Here is a 15828-nt window from a genome sequence, read left to right as displayed (position 1 = left end):
TAAGTCCTTGTGGTTTAATATCTAAGGGGTCTTTATAGATAAATATTAGGTCAGGAAAGGAGTGGACCAGAGCATCTAATTTTCTCCTGGAATCCAAGTTAAGAAGAATATTGATGACTGCCAAGAAGACATAAATTTACCCTGAGGTTAATAACACTTAGGGTTTAGGGCTCCTGACTTGTTCATGTGCCTTCCAAGGCTCTGAGAGGGATCGAGCAATTTGCTTGCATGGTCATGTAAATCTGTACAACATTCAAAAGTAAGGTATTACACTTAAATTAGTCCAGGACACTGCCTCTTGGTGTCAGCTTCCAATACGTCACACTTACTTCGCCTTGTGTTGGCTGGTGTTGGAGGGATGCAGACATTGCTGGGATTTGGTTGAGGGGACGTTGGGTCTGGGATGAATTTAGTTTTGGTTTAGTGAGATGTATTGATGTAAATCACGGTCCCCTCCATGTCTAGTTAAGTTGTGATTGTCATCCTGGCATGGGAAAGTCTTCCAGGACTATTTCTACTACTCACTGCCCTCTGGCAGGGCCAGAGGTGGGCTCCTGATATGAACACACGTGCTAGTCTATGGCAGCAGAATTACATGGACAGTGGAGAAGAAATAGTATTTGAAATGCCTGGGGCCAGAAGCTAGTCTGTGCATCTAGTGTGTGGAAAGTATATACAATTATCAGATGTTTAAAATTGTGAGTGGTAGATTTGGTTCTCCTTGGCACCTAGTCAAAATGGAAGTTCTTGTCTATTAGGAGAATATTCAACAAGGCAGCATGCACAATTACCAATGTCCCTTACATTAGCTGCACCAAATAGGAATTAGGAGCATTCCTGCATTCGCAGGGCACAGATCTGTATCAGTACTACCAACAGTGACTGTGTCATTGTGAAGTCTTCTAGCTTTTGCATCCCATCTTAGTTTGCCTGACCTGTCTTAATGTGTCTGACACATCTGGTTCTTACAAAGCCTGTGTTGGCTCCAGAAGAAATTGTACTTGAAATTATCACTGATGCCACAAAATAGGCTATATGGACAAGTACTTCAGTGACAACATACTTGCTCCTAGTCATTAACAAGTCACTCTATGTAGGTTAAAAATAATTTACTTATATAATTATATAGCTGGATAAAATATACAGGCAATTAAAAATGTACTTGAATTTCTCTTGGTATGCCTTAATTTTAGATTAATTCTGTAAAATTTTTCAGAATCATTGATCATACCTGAATTCAGATCTTATGAGTGGAAGCCAAAAATCTAAACCGAAAAAAAGAATGCCAGTTGAAATTTTAAATGGCAAAAGCTCTCTTATTATATCACAAAGGTAACTATAATCTCTGCTGGTCAAATCACGAAGATGAGAAAAGAATAATGATAGCCAAGAAAATATAGATAATGAAATTGACAACAGAGCTGAAGGGAAGATGGTGAGAATCAGGACACTCCTAAACAGAAAGCACCAAAACCAAAGAGAGATGAAAATAATAGTAGAGAATAAGATAATTTGTAACCTCAATAGAGCACACACAAAGGTCAGAGGTCAGTAGTGGCTTTATTTGGATGAATTCATTGTGCCTTTTCATTATGTCCTGTTAAAATGGGCAGTAATTTCATTCAACTTGATTTGGTGAAAGACAATAACAAAAAATAATGTAAACCTCTTTATGTGCTATACAAGGACATCAGTGTCAAACTGGTCATTGAATGTCATCAACTCAAAGAATATTTAACATTAGTCATACACAATAAAACTTGAAATGCCCTGAAACCTTATAGCGTGAATATGAAAGAAAATTTATAGACATCCCCCAAATTTAATGATAATCCTAGAAATGTACATGACATTCTCAATAACAAGTTGGACTGCTAAAACTTTTTCTAAACTATCCATTAAAAAAAGCAAATTTCAAGGGTCCAAGCTAGAGGAAGAAGGGCTCAATGATCTTTCTGTTCCCTCTGCAGAAAATATTACAAAATTGTTATTGTATGAAGAGGTGATCAAAGAGTCTACAGCCAAAAATGCAGGAAAAAAGCTAATTAATAAAAACGAAAATTTGGGATTTTATGATATGTCAGCTTTTAAAAATTTATAGCTTATGGTCATTTATTTTCTCATTCTAAGTAAATATTCAATCTTGAACCTACTTTTAGATTCACAATTTTTTATCCTTTTTCTTTAAGAGAGCCCCCATAGGAGTAAGCCATATGAACTTTAGGCCACACCAAACTTGAGTCAGCCTCTAGCAGGCAGGACATTGTAGCTGTGGCTTCTGTGGCCCTCACGATGGAGGAACACGGGATGCAAACGTGTCCGTCAGGGCCTAGAGACCAAGGGGATAGGAATTCCTTGTGTAATGTACAATATAAAGTTCTTTATTTGTTGAAACAATTAGCTAATGCTTGACCAACAAGGCAATCCTTGACCAACAAGTTTTACTATATGGCATCACCTGTGTATAGCATTAAAGAAAAAAGTCATTTTATCTGTCCATCTCAAAATATTGTGTCTTCATTTCCTACTATACTGAGTTGTCCCCTCTAAATTCAGGTCTACTTGGAATCTCAGAATGTGACCTCATTTGGAAATAGGGTCTTTGCAGATCCAATTGGTTAGCGTAAGATGAGGTCATAGTGGATTAAGATGACCTGGTGGTCCAGTGGTTAGGACTCTGTGCTTTTACTGCTAAGGGCCTGAGTTCAGTCAGTCCCTGGTTGGAGAACTAAGATACCACAAACCATGTGGTATGGCCAAAAAAGAATTGAATCTGGTGTTCTTATAAGAAGGCTATGTGTGGAGAACAGAGACACAGAGGGCCATGTGAAGATGGAGGCAGAGATTGGAGGGATGTGGAAATAAGCCCAGAAATGCCTGTGGCCATCAGAAGCTGGGAGAGGGAGGGGGGATCCTCCCCTAGAGCCTTGGGTGGGAACATGGTCCTGCCAACACCCTGATTTCATACTTCTTGCCTCCAGAACTGTGAAAGAATATATTTCTGTATATTTGAAGCCACTAAGTTTGTGGTAATTTGTGACAGCAAACCCAGGAAATTAATACATCTGATAAATGGTATACCTTGGGTGAGTGAGGGCAGGTGCTAATGGTCAGTTTCCAGACAGGCAAGCGGAAAAAGCCCCTATCTTCTATCCCTGCATGACTCTGCTGCAGAAACAAACATGCATGGTGATTTTACTATACATTGTTGCTGTATAGGCCATGATGGGGAACAGAGAGAGAGTTAGACACAGTCCTGACCTCATGGAGCTTACAAGTGGGCAGAGAGATAAGGCGTGGATAAAAACATGGCTGCTTCCAGGAGAGAGAAAGTAGAGCAGGGATCCAGACCATGTTTTACACTGGGCTCCCTGTGGTGGCAAGATGGCAGGTTAAGGAGGCATGAGTGGTGGGAGACTAAGACAACAGCAAACTAGAGAAGGGCTTGGGTGCAGCGAGAGGGGGAGAGAGAGGGAGAAAGAAAGGGACTTTCAGAATTTTCCATGAGGATGAAACTTTGAGGAGAGGAGAAAATGTCTAAAGGTGATTTTTCAGAAGGATTTCTGGGTAGGTGCAAGTTGTCTGGCATTGTGCCTTTGACAAAATCAACAGTGCAGCTCTCCATTGTTATTCAAGCTTTCAGAATAGGACTGTGGTTTCTTTGGTGTGGCACCTAATAGATACAGGGTTGTGGGACTTTCTGGCTTTGTGTGGGTTCCCCATGGACACAAATTTTGTAATGGAAGATGAGATGTGAGCTGGGCAAGCGAGGAACTACAACAAAGCAGTTGAGACTAGAGATGAAGACATTCTAGTGGGAGCTACTCTTTGTCACCCAAGGGTTCTCCACAACCTAATGCAAGCTCCTCCCCAAAAGGCAACTTGTAGAGGTGCAATCATCTTTCTGGGGTGTTGTGATTACTGGTGCTAATATTTGTTCCCTCCCCTCCCTTGGCCTACCAGCCATAAACAGGTGACAGCCAGAGCCCAGTGGCTTTAGAACATGCTCTCAGGCTCTTTTTTAGTCTTCTCAAAGCTTCACAGAAACCCTAGCTTTCTCTTTCCATTCAGGTGTAACCTCTGCAAGCCCCTTGCAAACTCTTCCTTCTCATTAACCCTCTTTTCTGCCCTGAGAGTTCATCCGACAATAGGATCTGAACACATCCTTAGTTGCTAATGCGGTATGTTATTTCTAAGACTTGTTTCTTATAAAGTACATCATGAAATTCAATCCCAGGGCCCAGGTGGTTTAGAGCATGTTCCAAATGGTCTACATATTTGAAAGCAAGCGGGACTAGTCTTAAAGAAAATCTCTTTACATTTTGGCCAAATCCCTGATATACAGTTGGACCACATCATAAAAGACACTCAAATGGCTATGGCCAATGTCAGCCGACTGAATCATCTCTCTATCCAAATGATGAGTCTCTGGGATTGGGGCTGTTCCCCAATTCAGAGACCTTTAGACTACACACTTGGGTACCTGGGGAGTTGGCTGCAGCCACCTGCTTTCTTGGAAACTAAAGAGGAAAAAGCATCTGCCAACTGTGTTCCCTTGGTACTAGCCCTCACTGACTCTAAACACAGCATTCAGTTGGAAATAAGCTCCCACATGATGTCAGAGTTGGGAAGAAATTGCATCCTGAGCATGGCCAGCAGTCAATTCTTGATTTTTTTTTTTTGTCTTTCTCTTGTCTTTCCCAGGGAAGAATATTGTCTTCTAGCCATGGCTCAAAATCCACAGAACCTGCACTTTCCACCTCAGCATGAAGTTGGTGGACTCTAGGTGCTTTCACTACAGGGTAAGGGGCTGGAGGAGGTTCAGCCCTGGCTCTGCTTCTTGATGGTGATGTGAGCCAAGGTGGGTCATTTTGCTCTCAGTCTTCATTTTCTCCATATGTAAGGTGAAGGTGGAAAGTCCAAATTGTGGATTCTCCACATTCAGTTGGGAAGGAGACTGCTTTCTTCCAGAGAACAAGTGGTTCTGATCATATGTAATGTATTACCTCTTACTCTAGATGTCACTGGCAGTTTTAGCAGTCTAGAATGGTTCCAAAAGTCATCTATCTTCCACTTAAGCCAAAATAGATACTGAAAGAGCCTCTTCAAGGTCACTGTATCAAACAGCTCTGGAAGAGTCAATCATAGTATAATCCATATGTAAATGGTGCCCCAGAGCTGTGCAAACTGGCAGTTACTGATGTGGTGGGAATCACTATTTCTACATCTTACACTTCTTTGATAAAGACACTAATCTCAGTGATTTCTGTCTCCAGGGACATGAGAGTGCTTTTGATCTACTATTTATTTTGCTAGGAAGGAGGAACTGCAGGGGTATTCCCTTGGCCTTTCCTACTTGGCCCCTTCTTCATGGATTAGGAAGCCCAAGCGTACGGATGTGGATTCTGTGAGTTCCTGAGAATGTGTTTCCAACACTATACTCAGAAATCCCAGGATGGATTTGGAGTTTCCACTGATCTTGCCATGAAACAAAGTTGAGTCAAATTCCATTTATCACTTGAGCTCACTCTGCCTACTGGGCTGCAGTAGGTTCTGGGTCCTAGGATTTAGTGTTTATTTACGGCCAGTGACTAGTAATTCCTTAGAAGTATATTTACTCTGTTTAAAAAAAAAAAGCACAAGTACCTTGGGAAAAGCCCAGGAGGAAGAGTTATAGTGCATATATCCACAGTTTTTATATGTTCACTGTATCCTGTTCAAGGGTACTTGGCCATCCCTCCATTCAAGGGACCTTGGGTTCATTCAGAGATGGATATTGTCTCAGGGACTGCAACAATATTAGTAACATTATATCTTGGTATCATAAAGCCTAAGATATGCCAATCAAGCAGGTCCTTCATGAGATGTGTTTATTTAGGGCCTAGGGTACCCAAAGGTCAATTGCACTCTCTACTCTTTTTTTTTTTTTAACATCTTTATTGGAGTATAATTGCTTTACAATAGTGTGTTAGTTTCTACTTTATAACAAAGTGAATCAGTTATACATATACATATGTTGCCATATCTCTTCCCTCTTGCATCTCCCTGCCTCCCACCCTTCATATCCCACCCCTCTAGGTGGTCACAAAGCACCGAGCTAATCTCCCTGTGCTATGCGGTTGCTTCCCACTAGCTATCTATTTTACGTTTGGTAGTGTATATATGTCCATGCCACTCTCTCACTTTGTCACAGCTTACCCTTCCCCCTCCCCATATCCTCAAGTCCATTCGCTAGTAGGTCTGTGTCTTTATTCCCGTCTTGCCACTAGGTTCTTCATGATCTTTTTTTTTTTCCCCTTAGATTCCATATATATGTGTTAGCATACTGTATTTGTTTTTCTCTTTCTGACTTACTTCACTCTGTATGACAGACTTTAACTCCATCCACCTCACTACAAATAACTCCATTTCATTTCTTTTTATGGCTGAATAATATTCCATTGTATGTATGTGCCACATCTTCTTTATCCATTCATCTGATGATGGACACTTAGGTTGCTTCCATGTCCTGGCTATTGTAAATAGAGCTGCAATGAACATTTTGGTACATGACTCTTTTTGAATTATGGTTTTCTCAGGGTATATGCCCAGTAGTGGGATTGCTGGGTCGTATGGTAGTTCTATTTTTAGTTTTTAAGGAACCTCCCTACTGTTCTCCATAGTAGCTGTATCAATTTACATTCCCACCAAGAGTGCAAGAGGGTTCCCTTTTCTCCACACCCTCTCCAGCATTTATTGTTTCTAGATTTTTTGATGATGGCCATTCTGACCAGTGTGAGATGATATCTCATTGTAGTTTTGATTTGCATTTCTCTAATGATTAATGATGTTGAGCATTCTTTCATGTGTTTGTTGACAATCTGTATATGTTCTTTGGAGAAATGTCTATTTAGGTCTTCTGCCCATTTTTGGATTGGGTTGTTTGTTTTTTTGTTATTGAGCTGCATGAGCTGCTTGTAAATTTTGAAGATTAATCCTCTGTCAGTTGCTTCATTTGCAAATATTTTCTCCCATTCTGAGGGTTGTCTTTTGGTCTTGTTTATGGTTTCCTTTGCTGTGCAAAAGCTTTTAAGTTTCATTAGGTCCCATTTGTTTATTTGTGTTTTTATTTCCATTTCTCTAGGAGGTGGGTCAAAAAGGATCTTGTTGTGATTTATGTCATAGAGTGTTCTGCCTATGCTTTCCTCTAAGAGTTTGATAGTGTATGGCCTTACATTTAGGTCTTTAATCCATTTTGAGTTTATTTTTGTGTATGGTGTTAAGGAGTGTTCTAATGTCATACTTTTACATGTACCTGTTCAGTTTTCCCAGCACCACATATTGAAGAGGCTGTCTTTTCTCCACTGTATATGCTTCCCTCCTTTATCAAAGATAAGGTGACCATATGTGCGTGGGTTTATCTCTGGGCTTTCTATCCTGTTCCATTGATCTATGTTTCTGTTTTTGTGCCAGTACCATACTGTCTTGATTACTGTAGCTTTGTAGTATAGTCTGAAGTCTGGGAGCCTGAGTCCTCCAGCTCCATTTTTCGTTCTCAAGATTGCTTTGGCTATTCGGGGTCCTTTGTGTTTCCATACAAATTGTGAAATTTTTTGTTCTAGTTCTGTGAAAAATGCCAGTGGTAGTTTGATAGGGATTGCATTGAATCTGTAGATTGCTTTGGGTAGTAGAGTCATTTTCACAATGTTGATTCTTCCAATCCAAGAACATGGTATATCTCTCCATCTATTTGTATCATCTTTAATTTCTTTCATCAGTGTCTTATAATTTTCTGCATACAGGTCTTTTGTTTCCTTAGGTAGGTTTATTCTTAGATATTTTATTCTTTTTGTTGCAGTGGTAAACGGGAGTGTTTTCCTAATTTCACTTTCAGATTTTTCATCATTAGTATATAGGAATGCAAGAGATTTCTGTGCATTAATTTTGTATCCTGCTACTTTACCAAATTCATTGATTAGCTCTAGGAGTTTTCTGGTAGCATCTTTAGGGTTCTCTATGTATAGTATCATGTCATCTGCAAACAGTGACAGCTTTACATCTTCTTTTCCAATTTGGATTCCTTTTATTTCTTTTTCTTCTCTGATTGCTGTGGCTAACACTTCCAAAACTATGTTGAATAATAGTGGTGAGAGTGGGCAACCTTGTCTTGTTCCTGATATTAGTGGAAACGGTTTCAGTTTTTCACCATTGAGGATGATGTTGGCTGTGGGTTTGTCATATATGGCCTTTATTATGTTGAGGAAAGTTCCCTCTATGCCTACTTTCTGCAGGGCTTTGATCATAAATGGGTGTTGGATTTTGTCGAAAGCTTTCTCTGCATCTATTGAGATGATCATATAGTTTTTCTCCTTCAATTTGTTAATATGGTGTATCATATTGATTGATTTGCATATATTGAAGAATCCTTGCATTCCTGGAATAAACCCCACTTGATCATGGTGTATGATCATTTTAATATGCTGTTGGATTCTGTTTGCTAGTATTTTGTTGAGGATTTTTGCATCTGTATTCATCAGTGATATTGGCCTGTAGTTTTCTTTCTTTGTGACATCTTTGTCTGGTTTTGGTATCAGGGTGATGGTGGCCTCGTAGAATGAGTTGGGGAGTGTTCCTCCCTCTGCAATATTTTGGAAGAGTTTGAGAAGGGTAGGTGTTAGCTCTTCTCTAAATGTCTGATAGAATTCACCTGTGAAGTCATCTGGTCCTGGGCTTTTGTTTGTTGGAAGATTTTAAATCACAGTTTCAATTTCAGTGCTTGTGATTGGTCTGTTCATATTTTCTATTTCTTCCTGGTTCAGTATCGGCAAGTTGTACATTTCTAAGAATTTGTCCATTTCTTCCAGGTTGTCCATTTTATTGGCATAGAGTTGCTTGTAGTAATCTATGATGATCGATTGTATTTCTGCAGTGTCAGTTGTTACTTCTCCTTTTGCATTTCTGATTCTATTGATTTGAGTCTTCTCCCTTTTTTTCTTGATGAGTCTGGCTAATGGTTTATCAATTTTGTTTATCTTCTCAAAGAACCAGCTTTTAGTTTATTGATCTTGGCTATCATTTCCTTCATTTCTTTTTCATTTATTTCTGATCTGATCTTTATGATTTCTTTCCTTCTGCTAAGTTTGGGGTTTTTTTGTTCTTCTTTCTCTAATTGCTTTAGGTGCAAGGTTAGGTTGTTTATTCGAGATGTTTCCTGTTTCTTAAGGTAGGATTGTATTGCTATAAACTTCCCTCTTAGAACTGCTTTTGCTGCATCCCATAGGTTTTGGGTCCTCGTGACTCCATTGTCATTTGTTTCTAGGTATTTTTTGATTTCCCCTTTGATTTCTTCAGTGATCACTTCGTTATTAATTAGTGTATTGTGTAGCCTCCATATGTTTGCATTTTTTAACAGATTTTTTCCTGTAATTGATATCTAGTCTCATAGCGTTGTGGTCTGAAAAGATACTTGATATGATTTCAATTTTATTAAATTTACCAAGGCTTGATTTGTGACCCAAGATATGATCTATCCTGGAGAATGTTCCATGAGCACTTGAGAAAAATGTGTATTCTGTTGTTTTTGGATGGAATGTCCTATAAATATCAATTAAGTCCATCTTGTTTAATGTATCATTTAAAGCTTATGTTTCCTTATTTATTTTCATTTTGGATGATCTGTCCATTGGTGAAAGTGGGGTGTTAAAGTCCCCTACTATGATTGTGTTACTGTCGATTTCCCCTTTTATGGCTGTTAGTATTTGCCTTATGTATTGAGGTGCTCTAATGTTGGGTGCATAAATATTTACAATTGTTATATCTTCTTCTTGGATCGATCCCTTGATCATTATGTAGTGTCCTTCTTTGTCTCTTGTAATAGTCTTTATTTTAAAGTCTATTTTACCTGATATGAGAATTGTTACTCTAGCTTTCTTTTGATTTCCATTTGCATGGAATATCTTTTTCGTCCCCTCACTTGCACTCTGTATGTGTCCTTAGGTCTGAAGTGGGTCTCTTGTAAACAGCATGTATACGAGTCTCGTTTTTGTATCCATTCAGCAGTCTGTGTCTTTTGGTGGGAGCATTTAATCCATTTATATTTAAGGTAATTATCGATATGTATGTTCCTATTCCCATTTTCTTAAATGTTTTGGGTTTGTTATTGTAGGTGTTTTCCTTCTCTTGTGTTTCTTGCCTAGAGAAGTTCCTTTAGCATTTGTTGTAAAGCTGGTTTGGTGGTGCTGAACTCTCTCAGCTTTTGCTTGTCTGTAAAGGTTTTAATTTCTCCATCAAATCTGAATGAAATCCTTGCTGGGTAGCGTAATCTTGGTTGTAGGTTTTTCTCTTTCATCATTTAAAATATCTCCTGCCACTCCCTTCTGGCTTGCAGAGTTTCTGCTGAAAGATCAGCTGTTAACCTTATGGGGATTCCCTTGTGTGTTATTTGTTGTTTTTCCCTTGCTGCTTTTAATATGTTTTCTTTATATTTAATTTTTGACAGTTTGATTAATATGTGTCTTGGCGTGTTTCTCCTTGGATTTATCCTGTATGGGACTCTCTGTGCTTCCAGGACTTGATTAACTATTTCCTTTCCCATATTAGGGAAGTTTTCAGCTATTATCTCTTCAAATATATTCTCAGTCTCTTTCTTTTTCTCTTCTTCTTCTGGGACCCCTATAATTCGAATGTTGGTGCATTTAATGTTGTCCCAGAGGTCTCTGAGACTGTCCTCAGTTCTTTTCATTCTTTTTTCTTTATTCTGCTCTGCAGTAGTTATTTCCACTATTTTATCTTCCAGGTCACTTATCTGTTCTTCTGCCTCAGTTATTCTGCTATTGATCCCTTCTAGAGTATTTTTAATTTCATTTATTGTGTTGTTCATCGTTGCTTGGCTCTTCTTTAGTTCTTCTAGGTCCTTGTTAAATGTTTCTTGCATTTTGTCTAGTCCATTTCCAAGATTTTGGATCATCTTTACTAACATTATTCTGAATTCTTTTTCAGGTAGACTGCCTATTTCCTCTTCATTTGTTAGGTCTGGTGTGTTTTTATCTTGCTCCTTCATCTGCTGTGTGTTTTTCTGTCTTCTGATTTTGCTTATCTTACTGTGTTTGGGGTCTCCTTTTCGCAGGCTGTAGATTCGTAGTTCCCGTTGTTTTTGGTGTCTGTCCCCAGTGGCTAAGGTTGGTTCAGTGGGTTGTGTAGGCTTCCTGGTGGAGGGGACTAGTGCCTGTGTTCTGGTGGATGAGGCTGGATCATGTCTTTCTGCTGGGCAGGTCCACATCTGGTGGTGTGTTTGGGGTGTCTGTGGCCTTATTATGATTTTAGGCCGCCTCTCTGCTAATGGATGGGGCTGTGTTCCTGTCTTGCTACTTGTTTGGCATAGGGTGTCCATCACTGTAGCTTGCTGGTCGTGGAGTGAAGCTGGGTCTTGGTGTTGAGATGGAGCTCTCTGGGGGATTTTCATCATTTGGTATTACGTTGAGCTGGGAGGTCTCTTGTGGATCAATGTCCTGAAGTTGGCTCTCCCACCTCAGAGGCACAGCCTTGATGCCTGGCTGGAGCACCAAGAGTCTTTCATCCACACAGCTCAGAATAAAATGGAGAAAAAATAGAAAGAAAGAAAGAAAGAGGATAAAGTAAAATAAAATTCAATAAAATAAGATAAAATAAAATAAAGTTATTAGGGAAAAAATTTTTTTTAAATAAAAAAAAAAAAACAAAAACGGATGGACAGAACCCTAGGACAAATGGTGAAAGCAAAGCTATACAGACAAAATCTCACACAGAAGCATACACACACACACTCACAAAAATAGGAAAAGGGGAAAAAAAAAATATCTTTCTCCCAAAGTCCACCTCCTCAATTTGGGATGAGTCGTTGTCTATTCAGGTATTCCACAGTTGCCGGTACATCAAGTTGATTGTGGAGCTTTAATCTGCTGCTCCTGAGGCTGCTGGGAGAAATTTCCCTTTCTCTTCTTTGTTCGCACAGCCCCCGGGGGTTCAGCTTTGGATTCGGACCAGCCTCCGCATGTAAGTCCCCTGAGGGCGTCTGTTCTTTGCTCAGACAATACGGGGTTAAAGGAGCAGCTGATTTGGGGGCTCTGGCTCACTCATGCCAGGGGGAGGGAGGGGTACTGATGTGGGGCAAGCCTGCAGCGGCAGAGGCCGGCATGACGTTGCACCAGTCTGATGCAAGCTCTGCGTTCTCCCGGGGAAGTTGTCCCTGGATCATGGGACCCTGGTAGTGGCGGGCTGCACCGGCTCCCGGTAGGGGCGGTGTGGAGAGTGACCTGTGCTTGCACACAGGCTTCTTGGTGGCGGCAGCAGCAGCCTTAGCGTCTCATGCCCGTCTCTGTGGTCTGCGCTGATAGCCGCGGCTCGCGCCCGTCTCTGGAGCTCCTTTAAACGGCGCTCTGAATCCCCTTTCCTCGCGCACCAGGAAACAAAGAGGCAAGAAAATGTCTCTTGCCTCTTCGGCAGCTCCAGACCTTTTCCCAGACTCCCTCCCGGCTAGCTGTGGCGCACTAACCCCTTCAGGCTGTGTTCACGCCGCCAACCCCAGTCCTCTCCCTGCGATCCGACCGAAGCCTGAGACTCAGCTCCCAGCCCCTGCCTGCCCCGGCGGGTGAGCAGACAAGCCTCTCGGGCTGGTGAGTGCTGGTGGGCACTGATCCTCTGTGTGGGAATCTCTCCGCTTTGCCCTCCGCACCCCTGTGGCTGTGCTCTCCTCCGTGGCTCCAAAGCTTCCCCCCTCCACCACCCGCAGTCTCCGCCCATGAACGGGCTTCCTAGTGTGTGGAAACCTTTCCTCTTTCACAGCTCCCTCCCACTGGTGCAGGTCCCGTCCCCATTCTTTTGTCTCTGTTATTTCTTTTTTCTTTTACCCTACCCAGGTACGTGGGGAGTTTCTTGCCTTTTGGGAGGTCTGAGGTCTTCTGCCAGTGTTCAGTGCGTGTTCAATAGGAGCAGTCCACGTGTAGATGTATTTCTGATGTATCTGTGGGGAGGAAGGTGATCTCTGCGTCTTACTCTTCCACCATCTTTCCAAAATCTTTGTCTAAATCTTCACCATTTTAAGGGATTTGATTCTTGCTGGTGGAAGCAAGCCTGGGGAGAGCAGTAGAGGCAGGAGACTTCTACCCTTGCCAACAATGCAAGGACCCAAGTTACAGAAGGGACAACCCCAGTCCCGGGGTTTTCTCCTATGCAGCCACGTACATCACGTAGAACAGATGAGGCAGCCTGCTGAGCTCCCGGGAGCCGCTGCCTGGTCGCTGCCTCTGGTGGTGTGGGGACGTCCCCTTGGATCCAGGTCCTCGTTCAGCAGCTTTGCGTCATGAACTTTCAGACTCTGAGCATCTTTTTTTTTCCAAACTGGGTCCCAAAACCAACTGGAGTTGGCCTAAATCCGACTTAGAAACCAGACGGGGTCCCTGCACTCTCTGCTCTTATCCCTGTAAGTCAGACATTGCAATATTGCTGCCTGTTACGATGACCATGCCTAGTTTAAAACCATAGGTGAAATGCTTCTGATTGCCCTTGGTTCCACTGAAGTTCCCTCTTCTCAGTGAAATCAGTGACTCCGTTTTACCTGGAACTTCTCCCATCAGCACCCCTGACCCATAGAGAGATGCCATCAAAGTACTTTTCAGTGATGCTGGCATTGTCTTCATCAATGTAGATCTTGAGGTCTTGGTAGGTGGGTGTGTTCAGATCAACACGACAATCATTGGCAGGGAGTGAGTGGGTCACACCTGATAAATCCACTCTAGTGTTCCTAGCCCTCAAAGACTGTGGTTTCCTTCCTCTACTAATACCAAAGGATTTCTGGAATTTCAACTTCCTTTATTTACATCGTTGCTATGTCCATGTTTCCATCAACAACTCCCATGTGCTCAAGCTAGACATTGAATCCAGAATCCCTGGAAGGATACCCTATTGATAACTTCAGCCAGATGTATTATGTTCTTCTATTTTTGGCTGAAGCACTCTTAAAATCTATTCCTACACTTGTTCTCCAGTTATTTAAGGCCTCTCATCTCAGGTTTGACTTTGAAATTGCCCCCTTTCCATCCTCTAAAGCTCTCATGGATTTGATTCTAATTATACGTCTGAAGACAATGATGGAAGAAGGCGAGTTACCTTGCCTTCCTCTTGCAGGACATCTCCCTCAGGCAAGGGAATAATAGATTCTCCAGCAATGAAGGTCCAGCCTCAACCAACAGGGGATGAATTGCTCTTTCTGTTGCCAAATGCTCAGCGTGGGCTGGAATTTCAGGGTACCCTTGAAACCATTTCCTGTGGTCCCTTGCAATTTCTAGGGAACCATTCCTTCTTAATCGGTACCCTAACTTTGACACTAGAGAGAACTGGTGTGATGATGCTGGGAATTCATTTTATATTTTACTTTGTCAATCCAAGGGTCAGGTTGAATAGGCTTTATTTCTGCCTCAGCCTTGTAGTTGTAAAATATGAGATTCTTTTTGCCTGCGCATGGAGGTTTTCTGGGTTTCAGTCCGTACCTTGAGTAGAGAATTTAGGGATTTGTGCTTGTCAGTCTCTTTGAGCTATTGATTGCTCTCCACCATTTGGTCCTTAAATTCCACACGCATGCTTTATGGCTAGTGTGATAGTCCTCCAAACGTTGTTCTCAATGTCCTCAGGCAATAATTTAGTCATTATTATTATTGTTTCTTGTTATTGTATGCCATGAGTTTCTAAGTTTTCATCCCTAGAAATTAATAGGAATTTGCCTACCTTTAGCTTCCCTAGATTAAATAGTCAATTCAAAATCCCTGCCCCTCCTAGACTCCCACTCCTCCACCTCCCCCCTCATTCTCTCAGGCTTTCTGGACTGTGAGTCGTTCCTGGACACTTAGTTGCAAATAACAAAATGACTCTGGTTAACTTTTACAGAAAAGTAATATATTGGAAGAGTATTAGTTAAAACACAGAATCAATGGGAAATTCTGGAGAACTAGGTTCAGAATGTCGGTAAGAACAAAGGAGGCAGAGTAGTAAGGAACATAGCCAAGATCATGCCCTGGGCACAGATTGGTTAAGATACTTCAATGGCACCACCATTCCCACTGCTCACTACTATGGCCACTAGCCCTGTGCTGGTGCTGGACTCTTACTGCTGCCATTTCCACTGAGAATAATTTCCAAAACCACCTCCACATCTTTGGGTTATTTCTTTGAGATTCAGCGTTAGGGGATCATCTGAGTGGCTGAGTCTATTTCACTGGCCCTTGTCTAGGCTTCCAGGATATGGGGAGAGGAAGGATTTCTGCTCTTCAGCTTCTACAGAGGGAAGGACATTGGTTCTTTTTTTTTTTTTTTTTTTTTTTTTTTTAAATTAATTAATTTATTTTTGGCTGTGTTGGGTCTTCGTTTCTATGCGAGGGCTTTCTCTAGTTGCGGCGAGCGGGGGCCACTCTTCATTGCGGTGCGCGGGCCTCTCACTGTCGCAGCCTCTCTTGTTGCGGAGCACAGGCTCCAGACACGCAGGCTCAGTAGTTGTGGCTCACGGGCCCAGCTGCTCCGCGGCATGTGGGATCTTCCCAGACCAGGGCTCGAACCCGTGTCCCCTGCATTGGCAGGCGGATTCTCAACCACTGCGCCACCAGGGAAGCCCCAGGACATTGGTTCTTAATAATATTCCATACTATGGAGAATTTCCCACAAGTAGGAAAAGGGCTTAAATGTTGGACAAGAAAAACCAAGCCAAATAAAACCAAAAATAGGACCAAAAATAAGACCACTATGATATTTTTCATTCATTCAACAATCATGTATTGAGTCCTCACTGCATAGGCTATAGATTTCAACCTACCAATAGAGGTAACC

Source organism: Balaenoptera physalus (assembly GCF_965194825.1).
Source record: "Balaenoptera physalus genome assembly, chromosome: 1".
In the NCBI taxonomy this organism is placed as follows: domain Eukaryota; kingdom Metazoa; phylum Chordata; class Mammalia; order Artiodactyla; family Balaenopteridae; genus Balaenoptera; species Balaenoptera physalus.
This window is presented reverse-complemented; position numbering follows the sequence as displayed.